Below are 16,557 nucleotides of genomic sequence, written 5' to 3'. Positions count from 1 at the left end.
TACAAATACATATAAAAGGAGTTCTAGGTTGAATCAATGAAAGAATGGGGAAGCAATGATATTCAAAGACACAATGCTTGAGAATTTCTATACACATGAGTCCTTTGTGCCATGATTTCAGCAAGCCTGAGAAATATTTTTTTCAAATGACTCATTTCTGAAATTGCTGACTATAGATGCAATCATGGAAGTGAACGACATTATTTCTAATGTAAGTTCTAACTATCTAGCCAGAATTCAGCATTTAGTGGAACTGAGGTGGTTCTGCAGAGTTGTATGAATGCAGCTTTCCCCTTGGCACTTGGTTACCTGAAGGACATTGTGGTAGCTCTTTGCACATGGACAAAGTCTTGTTGGGTTGGGGAAAGAAGGAAAACTTGGTACTCCTTTGTGTATTTACACTCTCATTCTTACACCACAAGTGAGTGTTAGAATTATAACACATAATAACAATCTCTGCCCTTGTGTTAAGTGTTTACAAACACTAAACTCTCCCTAGCTGCATCCTGTACCCAGGCAGAGAAAACTGAGTCAGTGTCAGATATTACTTGAAAGTCATTCTGCCTCCACAATATTTCCACTTATGGGCTAATGACTCCATTTTAGACTGATTTAATCAATCTAATCCTTCATTCTTCTGCTACTATTTTGGTCCAAGGACCTAAATTAACAGAGATACAGACTGCATTTTTCAATAGAAGAATACACTATTAAAAAGATATCATTTTTTTCCACAAGGTAATCAATAAACAATGAAATTTCAAACAAAATCACAGTAGAGTTGATGTGTGTGGACGTATGATGTGTCAGCCAAGAAGAGCCAAGCAATTTTGCAGATGGAGAAGGAGACAAGGAAGGAAGAGGGAGAACTATTTAATGGATATCAAGGCATTTTTTAAAAGTTGAAATTAAAAGATTTCAGCATGTTGTAGGAATAAGCAAATTAATACATGGGCCAGAATCAAGAACCCTCTCACACAAGGAAATTTGGCATGTGGCAGAATTAGCAGTGCAGGTCAGAGATGAAAGATGAGCAGTTCAATAAATGGTATTGGGGAAAACTGGTCACTTTTACATAAAAACAAATATAAATAGATTTCTACCTCGAACCACACAGAGAAAAAAAATCTGGCCCCCACCCTGCTAGCCAAGCCTCGCTCCTCGCAGAGCTTCATGGGCCTGGAGAACGCGGCACCATGCTATTTACATGAAGATGCTGCTGCTTATAAAGCCATCACTGTTGCAGATGTGTCCACCTAGAGGAGCACCTTTTTACCAATTTACTCAAAGGCACCATGACAGATGAGCAGGGTCTGCAAACAGCACTGTACATGTGGTCATCAGACGGGCATTTGCTATGACACTAGTGGAAATAATCAGCTTCAGGCTTCTCTCTTATAAGCCCTTTCCAAAGTCCTGGGAGGAACACTGGTATGCTGTTCTCATGGTCCTATACTTTTGTAAATTTTGCAAAATTCTGATCTTTTAACCTTAAGCAGTTAAGACTATTATCTCTTTCCACTTCAATTTTCCCTTTGTTGAATTTCCTCTGGTGCCAGGGTCTTTGGAATAGTCTTGAGAAGCTTTAAAATCTACTAGGGGAAAGTGGATTTGAATGTGCATTTAGTCTGGGTTTAGGGGAGTGTATTTGTGTGACTCAGTCACTCCCTTGTATACAGATCCCCATGTAGGAATGGCTTCCAGAAACACTCTCCTTGTCCTCTGTGCTAACTCACCTGTCATCAGGACATGCAAGTGGAGGGCCAGAGATCATATGTGATTATGAATATTTCCTAAGGTATCCAGCACCAGAAGATGTGGGTAGTGATTAATCAGTGTCTTCAATTCAAAGGGTATTTAAGACTAGTCATTGCACAAGAAAATTTGATTTACCCTGAAATATTACAGCTTATGTATGAGGGAAATTTAATCAAACTTTTTCCCAAATTGGACAACAATCCCCCAAGTTTACAAGACATTACCAAGATGAAGTAAAACTTAAATAAATTATTCTAAACCATCCAAAACAAAGAAACAACTTTTAATCTACTGTGTTGGAGAAAAAATTTAATTACCTTTCTATTCTCTTTATAGAAAATGGTATTATAAAAGCATTCCTATGAAATGTCAGTCAAAGAATATGCAGCCAAAACTGAAGAGAAAAAGTGTTACAGAGATGAGTAGAGTCTTTAGTTAACAAAATATTATTTTTCTGAACTTTGTCATTTATGGAATATTTTTCAGTTTTAACTTTTTTTCAATTGTTATCAGTTTCATTTTCTAAATAAACATAAACTTCTGTGCATAATTTTGAATTTAGTAATTTTTTTCTTAAACAGGTCGCCCTTGCCCAGATTGTAAAACTTTAGGTCCTGCAATATGTAGATCTTCTCATGGTCTCATTTTTGGAAATAATAGCTCATAGGGCTGCACACCATCTTTAGAGTACTGTGTACCTTTGTGAGATGAGGGATAGAAATGAAAACTATGAGATATACAAATTGGGGCTTCAATAAAAAATATACTTAATTTCTTTCAAAGCAACCTGAAGCAAATGGCAAAATTCACATTTGTTAATTCTGAATCTAGTTGCATATATTTTCTATTCTTTTCTGATTTTTCTACATATTTGAAATATCTTGGTTTTTTAAAGGGTTTAAACTGCTGCATGGACTGAATATAGGGAAATGAATTAGGAAGCTATTTCAATGTTTCAGACAAGAAATGCAGATGCCCTAGGCTAGGGCAAAAGCAATAGTGATAAAAAGCAATGGAGGACTCTGAGAAACATGTAGGGAATAGAATCAGTGGGGCTTAGCAATTGATCATGGGGAGATGTTTAGGTAGAATGATACAGGTACACCAGGATGCCAGTGCCAGGACTGGGTGAATGGGGTACACCAAGAAGTGCTTTGGACTTAGAATGAAAGGTCACAGAGATGGGAGGGGAAAAGGTACCATTCTCAACCCCTGTCTCCCCTTGTGATGTAAAAACTGAGAACCAGAGGAGTACAGTGACCACTCAGTTAAGAGGTGCTATCTACTCTTGGAGCACCTTTCCTGGCATGGACCTTTAGAACACCATAAAACACAATGTCTCCATAAAACCAATGAAGAGGCTAGAATTATATTGATCTGGGACTTGAGAACCAAATGAGAAGTAAATTAACCATATACCTTGGTCACATTGCTTAACTTATCGGGGTCCAGTTTCTTATCTCTGTCATGGGGTTATGATGCCTACCTAATTTGCAGGGAAAATTACATGAGAACAAAGTAAAGAGATCAACAACTAGATGTCAAGTCTCCATCTTCTTCTTCCCCATACTCATCAAATTATTTCTAATGGATGTATTTATGCAAAAGTGAATTCACAGAGAGTATTGCAAATACATAATACCCCCAATTAGATGACAACCAGTAGGCTGTGAACTTCAGACACAATTTCTTCACTGAAAAATAGCCACATCCGATGTTATTCATCCCTAAAAATGAATGTTGAATACCAAATTTTTCTAAATAAGCAACAATCAATCACTTCTCCATTTATTTTACCCACATGTTTGCTATGCCCGGTGCTCCTCATTCCTTTGCTAGACCTGATTTTTCATCTTATTTCATTTTCCTTCAGCTCGAAGAACTTCCTTTCATATGTCTTGCAGTAAAAGTCTACAGGTGACAAATTCTTTCAGCCTTTATTTAAATATTTTTATTTAGCCTTTAGTTTGGAAGGATATTTTATCTGGATATAAGTTCTAGAATGATAATTTTATCAATTTTATTTTACCACTTAAAAAATATCAGTCACTTCCATCATTTTCTGGCTTGGCTTAATTCTGTCCCCCTTGTGTGTAATATCTTCTTTTCTTTAACTGTTTTAGGTTTTCTCTTCCTATTGTTTTTCAACAATTTTATAACATGGTATGCCATCACTTGAGAGTGTGGTCAAAGCCTGGAAATATTATCTATTCGAGGCAATGAGAACTGTGAAATGACAGATTCTGTCATATCCAGCATGTCAGAAGTTTAACTGGGGGAAAAGAGGGGTTTCTAGCCAATCAAATATTCTGATGGATGGAGCATGATAATATAGACCTCATTCAGATCATTGCTTTTCAAGGAATAAAAGATTCCAGGTTTCTTACAGAAAATGATTTTCATGTTTTCACCAATGTCATAAAGGTATAAAGGAAGTTTAAAGATCATCTAACAAAATTCCTCATGTCATATTGATAACAAAGCTGAGGTCTAGATAACTAAGCAGCGAGGTGGGAGCAGCTGATCAGCAACAGAGCTGAAAATCAGTTCTAATTTCCTGACGCCTTTACACCAATGTCTCCAATCTCAAGTCGTTCACATGCCATCATTTTTATTTTTACCATATCTCTGTACAAACAGAGCAATGATTCATATTTTAAAGTCATTTTAAATTGACTTTAAATCTATGCACTTTTAAATTTTAGTCTGGTATTGAGCAAAAACATTCCTAAAACTATACATGCGTGAAAATTATACATACTGGTAATATTTTCCTAATGCCCTTTGCAGTAAATGTGCAACTATTAAAATGAAGCTGTTGAGGCCATCCTGTCCATCACGCTGTGTCTGACAGGCTCCACTGGGCGACACGGGGCTGCTGCTTCCCTGTGAGTCTGAAGAGGAAAGCTTACTCTCTTTCTCTCCTGAGACTGAAGAGCAAGGTGCTTTGCCTCCTGTCTCAGGTTCCTGGGCCTGAGGCTTCCAAACCAAGCTGTTCTGTGCTCTTTTTAGCACCCTGTTTGGTTTGCAGTGTGACTTCCATCACCATTCCATTTTTCTAAACATCATTTTCTTTGTGAACAAATTAAAAGCCGTTCTTGCTAAAGGCTTTCAGATAGTGTTTGGATCCTACTTTCTGAGACTTAAAAATGTATACAAGGACGAAACAAAGGAGCTGAAGGCAAATATTATGTGTATTATTAATTGGTGTGTCAGTTTATTTTCAGTTGGAAGGGTTAATGATCAGACTTTAAAAAGAGTAAGTATAGAAACAATACCAAAGTGGAGACTCTTAACTTAATGTCAAAATCAAGAATGCAGAATTCCATCTGAATAATAGTTTCCATTATGGAAAACTTATATAAGCATACAAAAAACCCAACATGAGCAAATATAAATTCTTGTTCTATTTGGACAACTTGTTATTGGCATTGTTACGATGGAGAGCTAAATAAAAATTTGTGTTTTTAATTTTTTTATTGTTATCAGTCTTTATTATTCCATAAAGACTTACATATATTTTAGATCTTCACCAAAACAATAAAGAGCCATCAATAAGCTTTAGTCCTTTAAAATACTTTTGTAATTTAGTAACTTAAGTTCAGGTAAATCAAATGAAATGAAAATTAAATCTATCTCAAGGAAGAGAAGACCCAGATCTTTCAGGACTGGTGCTAAAGAAATTTCTCCAAACGAGAGGCACCTATTCACCTTTAGTTCCTATTGCAATTTCTTACTGATTGCTGCTGTCATGACTATTTTGTCTCTGGAATTAAAGACTAGGAAGAAAGAGAAGGGGTCATTTTCATGCTCATTATTGACTTTATCTTTTAATAGTATGCTTTGAAGCTTAGCTGAGACAATATCCTAGCAAGTAGCAAAATGTTCTTTATGATTCAGCAGATAATAGTAAGACAATAACCAGGAAACCATGTGAAGTTAGCTCATCAGGGCAAGTGACTCTTGGATACTCTAGGTACTATCATTTCCTTGCTCCCTGCCTTATACCAGGGGAAGGACACCATCGTAGATGTTTAGCCAGAATCACACCTGGAGAATTCACCCTAAAAAGTGATTGAGATACAGAGGAAAGAGGGAAATCCCATTTCCCTACCACTACGATTTGTCTCCTGAGTTCTGGTTTTACCTTTTTAAGAACCTAACTTTTAAATTAACTGGTGGAAATTTACCTTTCAGCAGACTCCATACTTATCCTAAAGGTCTTCACAGAGTACAACAGAGTAACCCAAACATTCACACACACAGTATCAACTATGCACAAGGGCGAGGTGGTGGTGGTTACAGACCAACCCAGACCAAGATCTGCTTGGGAACTAAATTCAGGGAACCTCCCGAGTTTCTGAAGTCGGTGGTGCTTGCTTTTTCTTCCAAGTAGGAATTAGAAAGAGATTCTTATTTGGTAAGCTCAGACATGAGTGTGGCAGTGGTCAGAGCCTTTGGAGTATTGACAAGAAACTGTCCTCACTTTTAAGATACTGTGGATTAAGATACTACAGAGGATAGAATTAGTCCTTGGAAATATCAAGGGCATGCCCAAGGGACTGTTCCTCGGTCAGGTATAGGCTTACAGGTGTTAGGGATTGTATTTCCCCCAGCTGGATGGCAACTGGTATTCTGCCATACCAGCATCCAGATTTCTGGTGGCACCTGCAGTTTGGGAAGCAAGATGCTAGCTGTTGCTAAGGCAAGGTCAAAAGGAAGCAGGGGGACAGAGCAAGAGCCATGACTCAAGGACGTTGGCTGCCTCTGCCGCGGTAGTCACTCTCCCACGCCTGTGGTCCTGTCACTCCTCTGTGTGTGCCCGCTTGGCTACCAGCACTCCCATTGTCTAGGCACAGGGCACTCTTTCTTACAGATTCTGACCCACTCCAGATGGCTGGTGTTGACATGTCATTAACTTAGATCCCTGTCATGTCACCCTTTGGCTCTTCTCAAAACTAATTCTTTTCCAAAAATTTTTAAAAGACATTATATTTTACATCAATTTAGGTTCAGAACAAAATTAAGAGGAAGGTACAGAGATTGCTCATCTACCCCCCTACCCCTACATATGCATAGTCTCCCCCAATGTCAGCATTCCCCACCACAGTGGTACATGTTTTACAACTGATGAACTTACATTGACACATCTTAATAAACAGTCTGGAGCTTACATTAGGGTTCACCCTTGGTGGTGTACACATTTTATGGGTTTGGACAAACACATGACATGTATCTGTCATTGTAGTATCTTACAGAGTATTTTTAATACCCAGAAGTCCTCCGTGCTATGGCTATTCATCCTTCCTGACCGTACCCTGGCAATCACTGATCTTCTTACTCCCTCTATAGCTCTTCAGACTCTCTAATCATGGGGGCAGCAGTTAGTCCCATCTTCACCTCTTTTAGGGATCTTAAAAGAGTTACTGATTTTTCAGTCTGTTCAGCTTTTTACTTATGAGGACAGAGTGGCTACTTCCAAGCTCCTTACATGTGGAACTAGAAATATAAATCCTTCCACATTTATTTATGTTCATATTTTCTCTATTTTTCTTTTATTGACACTTTATGTCCATTCTCCAAAATGGGCAGACATCAGAGCTCTTTAATAAATGATGTTGTTCATTGCTTATAATTTCATGGTATTTCTGTATTTTATTGATATTCTAAGCTAAAATTTTGATAAAACACATCATTCTATAGGATTTCTAAGCCTTTAGGACTATGTGAAAATTTATTTTTATTTTCTAAAAATGTATTGTTTTAAAAGCAACAAATGATTACTACTGCATTTATTGTAAGTACTTGATAAACAAAATCTGCTTATACTTATTTTATAGTAGAAACTAGCTTGTTAAAATAAAAACTGATTTCTTTCAAAGAAAAGTCTGATGGAAAGTTCGAGGTTATATATAAGCCACAACTAAACTTTAAACACTATTTTTATAGAAGTTGACATTTTTCCTCAAAAATGCCATTTTGCATGATTCTACATTTAGAGCTTTAGAGACTAGCAGTGTCCAAAGCAATACTTAACAAATAGTATTTCTGGTGAAAATTTATCTGTTTTCCATTATTTTATAGTATCTTATTATTACACTGGTTAACCTCTCCAGACTCAGTTTCTTTATCTGTCAAATTGGGATAATAGTACCTTCATAATTGGGAAAAATAAATAAGGTAGTGAAAATAAAGGCATTTTACATATGAGAAATGATCCTACTCCCAAGGGATTACATTATGGAAATAATCACCATATTTGTTTATTTTAAATCCTGCTTTTAATCTCAATGAACTGCAAAAATTGATATAATTATGTTTTAACTTATACTTAAATTCACAGAAATGTAAATTATATATCTGCATACTGCCTATTCACCATTAGGATAAATGTTGTTGACAAAAATGTTTTAATGGTTTGCTTCAAATGTTTACCATCCAGTTGTATAGACAAAACATAGTAAAATAAAAGTGACTCAGAAACACTTCATTGCATAAGAGGCAATATTGGAAAGATATTTGACTTTGGAGTTAGTCCATAATTTGAACCCAAATCCAGGCACTGATGAACTGTGTTAATGTGAGTGACTGAATCCTGACATGGGAATTAGAAAACTATTTTTCAAAGTTTAGGCCATAAAAAAATGAGATCAAAATCAATACCCTAGAATGAAGCCCAGGAAAAAAGACACTTCCCTCCCCTAAGCCATCCTCATCCCCAGCCCTGAACGGGATAGTCCCATTGGGAGAGAAGGAGTAGTCAGGGAAATTCTTATTTTCAGATCAAATTGTCATAGTTTGAATATCTAAAACTATGGAGTGGAAAATAGACACCTAGTGAGGAAAGGAGAAAACTTAGCCTAAGAAAAGGTACCAGAGGGGCCTGGGTATGACGTTTATGATGTTTGTGTAGCTCACTGAAGAAATTGTTCAGACTGGAGCAAATAAATATGGGTGAACAGACGTCCCCAGTGATATGTACTGCCCCAACGGTATTTTTAAAAACAGGTTTAATAGCTCCCCATTTGTTCTTTGTCATTTTAATAGCTCTCCAGTTTTGGTGGTTCCCCATTTCATTCTTAAATATATGCCACATTTGGGTGATAAATTAAGGGGTCACCTCAGAGAAAACATATAATTGTGAAGGCCCAGGAAAAAGGGTGGATAGGTTCAGGTACGTGAGTCATGGAATCCTTTAAAAAAAGGTAGGCAGAGCGTACCAGCAATAGGAAGCCATGATTCACTCTTGAGTCAGAGGGTGACCAGATTAAAAACAAGCCATGATTTGCATCACTTCTTTTTGAGCTTTTATTCACCTGAGTTGACAACTCATTAAAAAACACATAATATTGGCCCTGCAATAGGCCAGTGAGCAAAACAGAGTCCTGTCCTCATGACACAATTGTATGAGTGGGTAAGAAAAGGGGGAACAGATGAAAACCAAATAAATCCAGAAGGTGACCAGTAGTGATAGGTGACTTGGAGAAAAATTAATGAAGGTAAGGGGCAAAGAATGGCCAGAGGAAGTAGAAGGTGCTCTTTAGATGCGGCATTCGAGAAAGGTCTTTCTGATACATGACATGTAATCAGACACCTGAAGAACTGAGCATCAAATCCTGCATTATTTGGGGCAGGAGATAGGTCACTGCCTACTTTCTCAAAGAGGTTCTGAGTAGTGGGTATAGCCCAGCATTATAGACTTGAAGAGCTGGTGATTATGATGTGGTGAACACACACTGAGTGTTCACCCAAAACATGCCACCCTGCCGAGTGCCCAGCATCTCCGCCTTTAAACACCAAACCTGTGCAACATTTGATTTGTTCCCATTTTATAGCTGGAGGAATTGACATTGATACAAGCTAAGTAGCTTGTCCAAGGTTGTTCTATAATTGACCCAGATTCTCTCCTCAGAATCTACTCCCTGAACCACTCTAAGGCCCACATCCCATAATAAATAGATAGTAAATAATAAATGGTAAAGATGAAGCATAAGAGGCACAGTTAACAAATACAAATATCACAATCTAGATGAGGAAACATTCTTACTAAAGGGACTATATTGTTTCACCTTCTAAAAGTCTTTCCTAAAATCCTTTTCTGTAACTCTAATAACACAGGTATTTTAGCTCCTCTTTCTCTGTGCTTTTCTGAAGCATTTCTTAATCATTTTATTTTTGTGGCAGCAGCCAAGATTTTTTTTTTCACTTTCCAACATTTTCATAACAGACTAAGCAAATACTTTCTGCTCTGCATAATCTCACAGATCAAACACCTTAGCAGGCAAAAGTTTCAACACAGAGTGAAGACAGATGCCCCTGGGAAACGGCATGGGTCATGAGAGTTACTCTTATGTTTTTGAACCAAGTAACAACTGTGTGCTGAGCATTGTGCCTCATGAGGTGTAGAGTACTGCAGTGAACATACAACTTTTCAAACCGTAGCATGTAAATCATGAAAATGGGCATAGATTCACCATGTGCGCTATTCCCCTAAAACAATGTCAACACTGACCAGGTGAGAGATTGTAGACTGACTGCTTGGTAGTACTGGGGGAAGAGAAGTCTCTAAACAGATAACAGAGCTGGTGATGAATGTAATGTCATAATGAGAACTCTGGCCTGGGAGGATTAATTGATAGTTAATTAAAAATTAAAAAAGAAAAGAGCCCTTGGTCCTTGAGGTTTGGGGGTATTTGGCTATTACTAAAGAAGATGCTCAGTTATGGAAAGAAAAGAAATCTCCCCTAAATGGAACAGGGAATGAAATTGAACTAGGTTTGGAAAATATGCCATAGATCTATTCATTCATTATTTTTACTTGTTGCAGATTTATAAGCACCTGCTACTCTAGTCACTCCGTTATGCCCTTTCATGGATAACGTCTCTTTTAATAGATTAACCAGTCCCGAGTTAGAGGAACTATTTGTCTCATTTTACAGATGTGAACATAAAGGAAAAGAAAATTTGAGCAACATGCTTAAGGCTACACAGATATAGAGTCAGGATTTCACAAAAATCTGAATCATGAAAAAGTGAGACTTTTAGTTAATGTGGCTTGATGCCCAGTTGGGGCTGGAGCCACTTATATCCCTGGAGCAACTCTGTACCACATGCAATCCAAGAATCACCTGTGTTAGCCGTGGGCTTAGCAAGAATGCAGATTCTGAAGACCATGGTCTCAGACACTCTGGTGGGGATGACACAGGACAAGGGTGCTGGGAATCTGTATGCCTATCAATCTGGGAACCCAGATGAACCTAATTTAGGAGTTTGAGGACAGAGGTGGCCAAGACCAGGCAAAATCAAGGCTGGGAGAAGCTCAGTGATTGCAACAAAGGCATACAGCCATGTGGGCCAGTTCTGCTGCTCTGTGCCCCTGACACTGAGGAACAAGAAAGGATAAGGCAGACACTTCCCCAGTCACTAGACCACAATACCCTGCATCATTTACTTTGTTGCCTTTATTATTTGGAGAAATCATCTGGTTGGCTGTTTACTTGTTTGTATTGTTTATATAATTTTTAACAGCTTTACTGAGGTGTAATGGATATAGAAAAAACTGCCCATATTTAATGTATTCAATTTGATGGGTATGAACATATGCATATACCCATGAAACCAGCAACCTGTCCACCACCTCCAAAAGTTTCCTCCTACCTCCTTTTTTTGGTATGGTAAGAACATTTAACTTGAAATCTACTCTCTTAACAGATTTTTCAGTGTATGGCACAGTATTGTTAATTACAGGCACTATGTTCCACAGATCTCTAGAACTTACTCATCTTGCAAAACTAAAACTTTGTACATACTGAACAACTCCATTTTCCCTTCCTCCCAACCCCTGGTAACCACCAATATACTTTCTGCTTCTGTAGTTTTAACTACTTAAGATACTTCATGTAATGGGCATCATGTGACATTTGTTCTGTGACTGGATTGTTTTGTGTGCTCCAGGTTCATCATGTTGTTTCAATATGGTAGGATTTACTCTTTTTTAGGGCTGAATAATATTCCATTGTATGTATGTACCACTTTTCTTTATCTAATTATCATTAATGTCTGTTTAGGTTGTTTCCATATCATGGCCATTGTGAATAATTTTACTATGAAGAAGGGTGTGCAGATATCTCTTTGAGATCCTGATTTCATTTTCTTTGGACATATAACCTGTAGGGGGATTGCTGGATCACATGGTAATCCTATTTTTCATTTTTGGAGGAACCTCTGTACTGGTTTCCATGGTGGCTATGCTCTTTTACATTCCCATCAATAGTGCATGGGGTTATAATTTCTGTACATCCTGACTAACCCTTGTTATCTTTTATTCTTTTGATAATAGTCACCCTAATTGACTGGAAATTAATCTCCATGAAGACAAAGACTGTCACAGAATTGTTCACCTGTGTCAATGGTGCCTGGCACAGAGAAAGCAATGAATACATGGGATGAACCAATGAATGAGTGAATGAATAACACACAGGAATGTCAGATTTTATATCTTGCCTCCAATGCCTGATGTTTCTTCTAAGGACTTGAATGTCCACTGACTCTAATGCACCTCATTGTTTTACCCATTCATTCCCAAAGGAGACAGAGGGTTTGTTAAATTTGGGAAGCATAAAGCAGACAGGATCAGCTCAGACCCTTCCTTTTCCTCCTTGGGAGCCGAGCCTGGGGTCTGACACTGTGTCCTGCCGCTCCTCCTCCAGGGGCAGCCTGGGGCCGTCTGCCCCACCCGGAGCCGCCCGCCACTGAGCTCAGTCCTAGAGTGTGGATCGCAGGCCCTCACTCCTCGCTACGGACTCCAGCTCGGCCTTTGCAGTAATCAAAGGGAGAGGTTCGCACTCTATCAGCCAAGGTTGTTTTGGTTTTTTCCTATTAATTTATCTAGAACCTGAGTTGGAAAGCAAGGTGCTATTTATCAGGCACCTTCAGAAACCCCCGGCATTCTAGGATTCTAAAATAATCTAAGAGTCCAAATGCTCTTTAAAGAATCCAACAAGTGGAGAACTAACTTTCTGGAAACAGCATGTGATCATGAGAGAGTCCGGGAATCAAAATCCTGGCCCCATCTCCACTTCCACCACTTAGCCCACCGTGTGGTCCAGACACAGCACTTGACCCTCAGTTTCACTATTGCTAAAATTGGGATGTTAATTCCTATTAGCACTGTTGTGAGCATCAAATAAATCAAACGGACTTACATTACTGAGAGCACTTTGTTAAATGAATAGCAGCTTATATGTTCAAGGGAATCATCATTATCATTGAAACAGAACAATGCTACAGAATTTCATACTCATTATTGGCCTAAATGCAATGATTAAATTCTCTTTCCCTGAGCAGACCCACATAAAATATGCACATTTCTCAGGTGTACCTCAAGCTCCATAAACTGATTCATTGTAATAGAATTATTCCTGTTTTTGAATACAACAGAAGCATTTTTCCTGAACTGTCTAAAAGAGTGTCATTTTCTTAGCTATGAAATAGACATTTTTATCCCCATACTTAGTACTGAATGTGATTTGATTTGTTTTACATTTCTTCAGTATGTGTATTTCTTCTATAAAAGAGCTATTAATTTGTCCACACTTAATTTCAGAAAGCACAAAGGTAACAATGGGGGCATTATAGGAATTCATACTCATTACTATATTGCTTCACATTTCCGATTTTAAACTAGAAAAACATTTCACTAGGATCCGTATTTTATTACTCAAAAAGAACATGAATTTTGAGGCCCTGGTTTCAAGTTGCCACTTCATGACTTTTTGCCTGTGTTATATCAGGGGACTCACCTAACCTCTCAGAGCCTTGGTTTTATTACCTTAAAAGAGCTATAGGGGATTGAATAAGATAACATAGTTCAAACGAAGAATAGGTATGTTTTAGAAACTCCATAAGTACTCACTTAATCCCCTACCCGTGGGCACTGGGAAAAATAAACTTTCAATAATAAAATTTCCAAATTTTATGACTTAGGGACATAAAGTAAAATATAGCCAAAGAAGCCTAAATAGACAAAATTCTGTTGGCAGGGATCTTTGGGTTTTGCCAGAATAGTCTAGCACTGCAGTATTTAGGTACCATTGGAGAGCTGTTTTAAATACTCATTGTTTTAAGAAGTATTGACTGATCATTAAGCCTAGTAGGTTTATCATCAGTTTCAAGGCATAATTAATAGGTCCTTCTACAAAACCAGAGGAAGTAATTTCACCCAGTTGGAAAGTAATTTTAACTTTTCTAGACAATAACAGAATAAACTGGAATTTTTACTGTGACACCCACTAGATGGTCAAACCTTATTAGCTGTGTAAAATTGAGAAAAAGTCCCTTAGAAGCCCTCAGAGCAGATATCCAGGGTACGGTCGGCTGTGAGGTGGGAAACGCCAGCAAAATGGCTCATCACAGAGGAGGGTCCACAGAGTCAGTGGCACTGCAGGAAGCTTCAGTCTCTGCCCAGTCAGAGGCCGGAGAAAGAACTGGCACAGAAATGGGAGCACGGGAGGAAGCCTGGTGGCCAGGAGACGTGGCGCACTGCATAGCACCTTCTTTGTGTGAATAACATATTGTAGCTCTTGGGGGTAAAGGGGTCCCCTTCCAGGAGCAAATAATCCAGTGAAGCTGAAGTAAGGCAAGGGGAAGGGCAGGCTGGGAGAAACCCTTTTTGTTGCTCACAGCGAGGCCTGGCTTCTCCATGCCCTCTGGCCACAGGTCCCCGGCAGCCAAGCCCACCTGGTGCCCTGTGTCTCTGCAGCCACAGAGCATGATCCCTCCCCTCCCCACCCCTTCCAGGAGGAACTCTGCGGATCGGTCCTTGGTGACAGGCCGACACCGTAACTGAGGGGAGGAGAGGAGGGCCATTTCCTCTCCACCACTTGCCTGGATCCTTGGAGGCTGCAGTGGTAAACACCTGCTGACACGTAAATGAACTAAGGCCAGGTGGGAGATTCTGGAAATTCTGCCACTGACCCTACACATATTCATACTTCAAACAAATGAATGAGGACAAAGCTGAGTGTGGTTGAAAAAGCCAACTGAACTCACGTTTTGGTGTTTGAAGGGGCTGATGAATTGCACTCCTCTTTCTCACCCAAGTTCCAAACAAAATGAAACCCAGACGCTGGGGTGGGGCAGGTGGAAATGAAAGTCTCACCTAGATTAACAAGATTGGAAAATTTGTCTTAGGTGTGAGGTTAAGAGAGGTTCTGAATACTTTACCTACATGAAACTTAGTTCCTGACACTATCGCCAGATCTGCAGGGAAAGAAGCTCCATGCTGTTTGCTGCCCAAGAAAAACAGTGCTGTGCAAGCTCTCCGTTACCTGAGGCAGTCTTAACTCCCCCAACACCCTCCACAGACCAATCAGTCACCCTGTCCTTCCTGTCCTGCCCCCTAGACTGTCCCCTGTCCCCCATTTCCATTCCTACTACAACTGTTCTGCTCTTTATCTGGCCTATCACCTCAGGGGCCCCTCCCCCTGCTCCTCCAGCCCAACGTGATCTCCCAGAACCCTCTCTGTTGTGGCCTCTCTCTCTGGGCACTCACCGCACAGCCATGGTAAACCAGTTATCATCAGCGCAACGCCCAGCGGCTTCCTGAGTCTGTATCTTCGCCTGCTGCTCTCTCTCCCTGCAGTGCAGTAACAGCCACGCCATATCCACTCGTTCTACTTCCTTTTTCGAAATCCATCCCAGGTAATTGCTCCTTCCAGTTTCTCCTGCGGCACAGTCCATCATTCCCTCCTCTGTGCACAATTCCCCTCTTTCTCAGGCCATTCCTTTGCCCTTACTGTGCTGGACTCTAAATTTGTTTACTTGCCTCCCTCCGCTATCAAAGTTTGAGCTCTGAGGACAGGAATCATGTCTTTTTTTATGTTTATATTTCCAGCATCTATCACAGAGCTCAATAACACTTGAGGGATTGAATCAAATGGAATGTGTTGTCTGAAAAGTATGAGGCACGACTTCATTTAGCCAGTATGGGGTGAGTTTCCATCAAGCCTGTATCATAAAGGAGAGAACTCTTCTTGCTTCCAAGTGCACTAGAGCCATAACGCACCAAATTATTGCTGTGCATGAAAACACAAGTGCAAGACTTTCAATTCCACTCTGTGGATGTTGCCATATAATTCAAATGAATCCACATTTTGCACCATCTCTTGATAACCTTTCCATGATCTTATAGCTGTAAACAAAGGGAAAGAGGTAATGCTCTGCAGAATGTCACAGGGAAGCAAACGCATGTCTAACCTCCTGTCTCGGCAAGACTGAGTATTCAGATGCATTCTGCCCTGCAGATTAAATTCACTGTCTTTTCAGGGGGAGTTATGAACCCTCTGGGGTAGGGGAACTGAGCACTTGAGACCCAAAGCACTAGTGAATTTTTCATGGAATAATCTTCCTTACCATGAAGGGTAGAGGATGTATATAGCCAACTCAGGTTTCTCATGAGCTTCTGCAGAAAAGAGGATTATTGGGGAGCCATTTAAACTGTTTCTTTAGCTATGAATCTCTCTACCAGATCTCGGTTAAATTTAAAGCTCCCTGCTCACAGAAGAACCAGGAAAACTGTGGGGAAGTGCAACTGGGTGGTGAGAAGGCATCTTTAGCCTAACCGTGACCGCAACAAATGCATTAGCATGAAACTCAGCACAGCTCACAGTGTTAGACAGAGAGACAACTGAAAAGCGACAGAAACAAATCCATTTTACAAATAAGAAAACTGAGGTGCAGAGAGGTGATACGGCAATATACGTCCAATTCTTTTTGGCAAGAAATTCTTCGATTCGATTC

At 39.4% G+C, this 16,557-nt stretch overlaps 1 protein-coding gene across 1 annotated transcript in view; it reads right to left on the bottom strand.

Moving 5' to 3' along the window:
* The window catches only part of LOC130682823 (serine/threonine-protein kinase TAO1-like), a 220,647-nt gene extending 204,705 nt beyond the window's left edge, over positions 1-15,942 (bottom strand). Inside the window, exons 1-2 of the mRNA XM_057497771.1 lie at positions 15,311-15,942; positions 14,809-14,917 (exon numbers count right to left, since the gene is read on the bottom strand). The gene's annotated coding sequence lies outside the window, so the exon portion shown is untranslated. The remainder of the gene's footprint in view (positions 1-14,808; positions 14,918-15,310) is intronic.
* Between the last annotated feature and the right edge of the window lie 615 nt (positions 15,943-16,557).

This window comes from Manis pentadactyla, chromosome 3, assembly GCF_030020395.1.
Source record: "Manis pentadactyla isolate mManPen7 chromosome 3, mManPen7.hap1, whole genome shotgun sequence".
Classification (NCBI taxonomy): Eukaryota; Metazoa; Chordata; class Mammalia; order Pholidota; family Manidae; genus Manis; species Manis pentadactyla.
Note: the sequence above shows the minus strand (reverse complement) of the source record. Positions and strands in the feature narration are given on the sequence as shown.